Source organism: Chiloscyllium plagiosum, chromosome 13, assembly GCF_004010195.1.
Source record: "Chiloscyllium plagiosum isolate BGI_BamShark_2017 chromosome 13, ASM401019v2, whole genome shotgun sequence".
NCBI classification, from domain to species: Eukaryota; Metazoa; Chordata; class Chondrichthyes; order Orectolobiformes; family Hemiscylliidae; genus Chiloscyllium; species Chiloscyllium plagiosum.
The window spans coordinates 11,101,532-11,108,541 of record NC_057722.1 but is presented as its reverse complement, the minus strand read 5'-3'; positions in this window follow the sequence as shown (position 1 = coordinate 11,108,541).

Genomic DNA, 7,010 nt, shown 5'->3' with positions numbered 1-7,010 from the left:
ACTCTTGTATCAGAAAATGATTACATAGTTGAATACAAAAGGTTCAGATAGTACAACAGGAGATCTTACCATAGTAGATCCAACAGACATAACAGTGGAAACAGAAGTCATAGCTTGACTAGATTACACAAGGAATTGATGGTTCCATAAATAAGAAAGGTTTAGAGGGACATGGGCCAAATGCTGGCAAATGGGACTAGATTAATTTAGGATACCTGATTGACATGGACAAGTTGGGCTGAGGGGTCTGTTCCCATGCTGTTCATCTCTATAACTCAATGACGCGCATTTTGTTTTATATTTGTCATGCATGACAATGGGTTCTGTCATCCTTTACAAACCATACAGCCCTCAAATAAAATGGAATCTCAGTCTAAATGATGCTACTGTATTCTCATATTTACAACTTAACGAGGTCTTTGCCTAGTCGTGATGCAATGTTTTTGGCTGCCAAAAACATGCCTGTGAAAATGACACGACCAGCTGAATGCAATACTGCATAGTTTCAATCACCTGCATGCCGTATTTTTGTCAGGCATTTGGGGAGCATGGCAGAATCTTTAGTCACCTACCTCCTTAAATATCAATAAAATTCTCCTTTAAGTTTCTACCTCCCCTTTATTGCCCATCACTCACATTCACAACTCTTTGAGTAAAACAGTTCAGGAGAATCCATCTGTGCACCATCCATCCTCTAATTTTGGGCCCATTGTCTCTAATTCTAGGTTTCATGGTCATCTTGGAACTTATTATTGGGTGACAAACTCAACAGGTTATGCAGATCTCTCTCTCACTATTTTCATCGTTTGTTTGAACAATCTCTGATCTGCAAGAACTCAGAGGAAGGTCACCTGATTTGAATATTGCTGCTGGATGCCCATGCCACTGGAGGTGCAACTGGAGAATCCACCTAACCCCACTGATCAGGAAGCCAAACTCACTAAATCTTTCTTCATGTGTGACTGAAGAAATGGAGCAGGAATGAAGGCTCTATGTTCCTTGCAGATGTACCAATGAAATGAATCTAGTGAATGTAGCAAGTGAGTTGGGGGCACAGTTAATATGTATGATGTCACACTTTACATTGAAATGCGACTATAGAAGGGTAAGTACAGTAGTTTGAACTTGCTGGTGTCAGCATTTTAGGATTGGATAAGGAGGGCATTTAAAATGAAAGGTGGTCCTCAACGTTTTTGTTAATTTCCCTTGGTTGTGCTGTGCCCTGTTTTTATTGTGTTTTGTAGGTCCCTGTAAAACTTCTGTTTGTCCATTTAATGACCTTAGTTGGCCTCCATGTGGGAAGGCTGTTCTCTGTTGTACCACTCAAGATTAAATATGGGTGAATTGACAAGCTCCTTGCCTTTACAGTATTCCTGATTCTACAATGCCATACCCCCACCTCGCTTCTAGCTGGGGTTTGCAGCAATTAAATTTGGAACAAAGGAAACAAAAACATCACCAAGCCATTTGGCCCATCAAGCCTGCTCCACCACTGAACTACATCATGGCTGATCATCCATTTCAATGTTGTTTCCCTACACTATCCCCATATCCCATGATTTTTAATATGTAAAAATATATTGATCGTCAAAAAGACTGAACTTCAAAACCCTCTGGGGTAGAGAATTTTAAAGAGATATCTTCAGATTGAAGAAATTCCTCCTCATCTTAGTCCTAAATGGTCTACCCCTTATTCTGAGACTGTGTCTCCTGATTCTAGATCACTCTCATCCAGGGAATCATCCTTCCTTCTCTATCTGTACCAGTCAATGAGATCACCCTTTGTTCTAGAGAACATAGACCCCAATTTCCTCAGCTTCTCAGTTCTGTTCCAGTGATCCAGTCCATTCACGTTCACACAAATATAAAACAAATAGTTTGATGAGAATAGAATCTTTATTAAAAGTCACTAACTTACAACACATACACACAGTTAAAATCATTTACATGTAACAATGATTACACGCAATCAAAGTTGGTACTGCTGTCTAAACATTTGACAAGACCTGTTGATTGGTGAACGTGTGAAACATTTGAGTCAGTCCTTCAATCAGCACTCCCCCTTCCAGGTTCAGAAAAGGACACTCACACAACAGCCAACTCAAGAAAGGGAAAAAAACATATTTATGTAGGTTGAAAAATTCAACTTGTGGTAATCATTTTAGGGCAAGAGAGAACCTGAGATGGATGTTAATCAAGCGGCATACAGATTTGGACATTCTTATGTCAATTATTTGAATTTTTCCTCTAACTTGTGCCCTTTACAATTTGCTTTCACATTCTCCCCACTCGGGTCACTCATATTACAGGAATAGCCCAGCCAGATTGGTCAGGGTTGACACGGATACTGTTGTTCTCCCAATGGTATGGCACGGTGGCTCAGTGGTTAGCACTGCTGCCTCACAGCACCAGGGATCCAGGTTCGATTCTGGCCTCGAGCAACTGGCTGTGTGGAGTTTGCACATTCTCCCCATGTCTGCGTGGGTTTCCTCCGGATGCTCCGGTTTCCTCCAACAGTCAAAAGATGTGCAGGTCAGGTGAATTGGCCATTCTAAATTGCCCACAGAGTTAGGTGCATTAGTCAGAGGGAAATGGGTCTGGGTGGGTTACTCTTCGGAAGATTGGTGTGGACTTGTTGAGCCGAAGGGCCTGTTTCCACACTGTAAGGAATCTAATCTAATAGGAAGCTATTTGTTTTGCTCAGTACAATACAAATTAAAATCAGGCATTTCTTTGTTCTGGCTCCCGTACCTCTTTTTCCCACACCGTTTCAATTTTTATGCCTCATTCCCTCTGGGATGGTGCAACTGAATCTGCCTCCATCACCTTTTTCAGCAAGGCAGTGCCCCCTCCCCATACACCCTAATTTTTTGAGAGAAAGTGAAAACTGCAGATGCTGATGAGTCAGAGTCAAAAAGTGTGGTGCTGGAAAAGCACAGCAGATTGGGCAGCATCCGAGCAGCAGGGGAGTTGATGTTTCAGGCATAAACATTCTATCATTCCTGATGAAGGGTTTATGCCTGAAACATCAACTCTCCTGCTCCTCAGATGCTGTCCGACCTGTTATGCTTTTTCAGCGCCATGCTTTTCAACCCTAATTCTTTTGCCAATCCGTCCTCTGCTTCTCAACATTTCTGCCAGTGAAAACAATTTCTCTGATTTACTTCATCATATCTACCCATAATTTTGAACTGTGATCATAGTTTTAAAGTAATATATTAAAGTGAAGATCAAATGTGCTGACATCAAGCATCATCATTGCTTTACACATAAGAAATTCCATAGTGTGCACTTTCTCTTGTGGCCTGTCCCTTGTTTTGGGGATCTTGATGACTGTATCTGAAACCCACTGTTAGGCATCCCTGAAGTCCAAATACAACAATAATATGCATTTGAAAAGCACTTCCTAGGAGTCTAATCAAACAAAAAGTTGACATTGAGCAAAAGGGGCAAACAGTATGAGAATGTATAGTCCAATTCCTTGGGCATAGAGTTTGGTTTAAATAGATAAAGAAGAGGGTGAATTCAAGAGTTGGGGTGTTTCGGGAATTCTGAAGCTCATACAACAAAAGAACAGAGGAAATCACACAGTCAGATAACTCAACTCACCATAACTCTCAGTCATCCAGGGTCACTGCTGACATTTCATACAGTGCTATTTTGATGAACTGTGTTGTCTATACATTTCATAGTTGTGATCAAATTTTTAAAATGATATATCTCCCTGGATTCAAGTACAATTTGTTTATATGCAGCTCGCACTGTAAAACTTAAAGCAGAAATCAAAAGGAAGGTATGCTTTTGTCTCCAGGACAACCCAAATTTTACAAAAATAACACAACCACTTTACACCTATATAATTACAAACAAAAAGCATGCCAGCTACTTTACAGCATTAAAAATGTCTCAACCAGACTGAAAATTATTCACTCACTGCTCCTCAATGTACAGATCAAAACCAGGAACCAGGTCAAAGTCCTCATTGTGTAGCTCAAGCACACTACATGGAGAAAATACTGTTACAGTGGTGGGTCATTTTGTAGGTTGAAATCTCACAAAAAAAGTTTAGGTAATTTGTAAAAATATGGATATTTGGCAGTAAGTTACAGACTGGATTTTGTCATGAAACCATTTGACAAGGACTTGGATTGTTTCTAAATCTCTTTGATCAGGGTCACAACTTTTAACATAGTTGGCTGCACCACACACTTTTTACCCCTGTGTTTTTAAATAATATCTACTGACAGGTTTGGTGGCTACCTGCGTGATTGATTTAACTCACAGGCCCATGAATGAGCTAGGCCAATACACATGGTGATATATTGTTCACATTGCTGAGAATGGGCATCAAAAGAGATCCCTTGCCACGTCCTCTCCTCCTGTGTATCTGGTACACAGCAAAACCTCAAAGCTTGCAACATTCATTCTGCCAAATGATTTTGAAGGACATACTTAAAGAATAAATAGGTTTGTTAACAAAAGCATAGTTTACAATAACAGAAAAAATATAAATACTCATTATTCTCATGCAGTCCTGAATTGGCAATGAGTGTGGCTGCTCTCGTAAGGGGAGGTTTCCTTGTTCAGCCCAGGAGCTCTGTTTTCAGTTCAGTGTTCCAGTAGTCCTGGGTGAATGCAGTTATTAGTCAGACTGACTGTCTCAGGGTCCATGAGTAAAACCTCTACTGTGCCATATTTTACCAACTGGTGAAGAAGTTGTAGCAAGATCTCAGTAATACTTTTCTGTCATGCTGCTCCATGGAGAGTTTGACCACAGTAGAGTTCTTGCTCTCTCCTTTACTTCTGGTGGTTTGAGAAATACTGGGATGCAATTGCTGTGGTACTTTAAATTGCAGTCATATATCTGAAACTCAAGGTATGCCAGGAACGGAAACATGATTGAAAGCAGCTTAGTGTGTTCATCACAAAGGCTAGAGCGATGACCAAGTGGCATTAATGTCACCCATTGCCTGACTTTTCTTTTCTGTCCATCTTCCTTATTCACCTCAGTACCTGCCTGGTTCTGGGAATTACAAAAAGCTTTCTCTCACTGATAAGCAAGAGAATAAATGCCTTATTGGAAGCATGGTCATTTCCTGCATTCCTTGCAGTGGTGACAGTCCCTCATTAAATCTATGGGACTGAAGATGAGTTGCTTCCTGTAGGGTTGAGATCAGAAACGACACGGAAGTCTGGCATGTGAATGACTTCACAGCATAACCTCTTCTGCCTCCAATATCTATTGCTGTCAGTCTATAATCTTGCCCTTTTAACCAATCCTCTTTGTCCTGACATTTCCCCTATTACAGCTGATTATCCAGACCCTGTCTAATGCCTCATTGGTTTATTGGCTGCTGATCTGAGCTGAGGAACCAATCCCCTCAATGCTTCCTTGTTTGGATAAGGGTCCATCCCATTAACTAGATGGATGTTTTATCCCTGTTCAAGAAAGGCTTCCTCCTCTAGCAGATTTCCTTCGGTGAAAGGAAAGATAACGGAGGAAACTGGTTGCTATTTCCCAAGAATGACATCTCCAATGGCTTTCGCAACCTGTTCATTCATACGCTGGCTTCAGTCCTTCATACCAGTGTGAAGCTTACATGGTAACCAGCTCTCAGAACATCCTCAGTGAAGATCTTGGGACAATGCCAGCTCTCTAACCTGTGTTGCCTCAGCAAATGGTGCTCACAGTTAGAGTGAAACATAGGGACATAAGAATAAATAGCGAAGTATGTTATTTACAGCAAAATAGTCTTGTAACTTAGTGTGTAAAAAAAAAGAAGCCATTTAATATAAATGCATCAAATAACTAAGATGAAGAGCAAGAAAAATTGAAGTCAACAGTATACTCAACGAAGTACACTCTGGGCGTTTCTTTGACAGAACAGGGGATACTACATTAGGGAGGGAAGGCTGAAACATACGCACCCTACCAGTGGCAAGGTTAAGGTAATCCACTTTGATAAACACAGATGTTAACTTGGTGAGGTTTCTGCCATAGGGAACGCTTTGTGCTTTTTAGATTGGCTCCAGGACATCTTAATCGTGAACAAGCTATCATGATCCAAGTTAATCAAATTGATTGATGAGACATCATTCTAGTCCCATTCCAGGCTTTTGGGAACACAGGCTCACCAGATTGTCTGAGATCTGTCAACCTGTCCCTGATTCGGAATGTTCTGGCACATCCTCGCTTCCCAGCACTAAAATTATCCAGTTTAACAGAGGAAATAGCTTGGAAAATAAAGATTTCCTCCTCCTGAAAAGAGGGTTCATAAGCCCAGAGTGCCAGTGCACTGACCACCCACCCTGATCACTCTCGAATCGACCAATTTTCACCCACCTTTCAAACTCACCAACCCCCTCGATACACTTCTCAACCTGTAACATCTTGGTTTTACATATCTGAGGTCCAATGCTGCAATTGTTTTAAAATTCACAATGCCTCAGACTTTCAATTAACTTTATTGCAGTAGTAATTTCTTTCCCCCAAAATATCTCCAACTTACGGTCTGGAAATTGAAGATAATAATCGAGTGATTTGGAACAAGTGAAATTTATTTATTCTTTCATGGATTTAGGTGGTGGGCAGATAAGGCCAGGATCTGTTGTCCATCCTTAATTGCTTTTGAACAGCCTTATGGTTTATTTGCAATGACAGAGGATTGTTAAAGGTCAACCACATTGTTCTGCCTCTGGGAATCACATTCAGGCCAGGCCAGGAAAAGATGGCAGACAGGAGGCTGGAAGAACACAGCAAACCAGGCAGCACCAGGAGGTGGAGAAGTCGATGTTTTGGGTGTAACCCTTCTTCAGGACTAGGGGTGGGTATGGGGGAGCTGCAGATAAAGAGGGTGGTGGGGGCAGAGTGGTGAAGTGGCTGTAGGTAAAGACAGGTAGAGAATGAATCCGGGTGGTGACAGGGAGGAGTGGAAGGGAGGGGTATGGGCTGGAAGGGAGAGAGGGGATGAGAAAGGAGGTTATTTGAATTTGGAGAGCTCAATATTGAG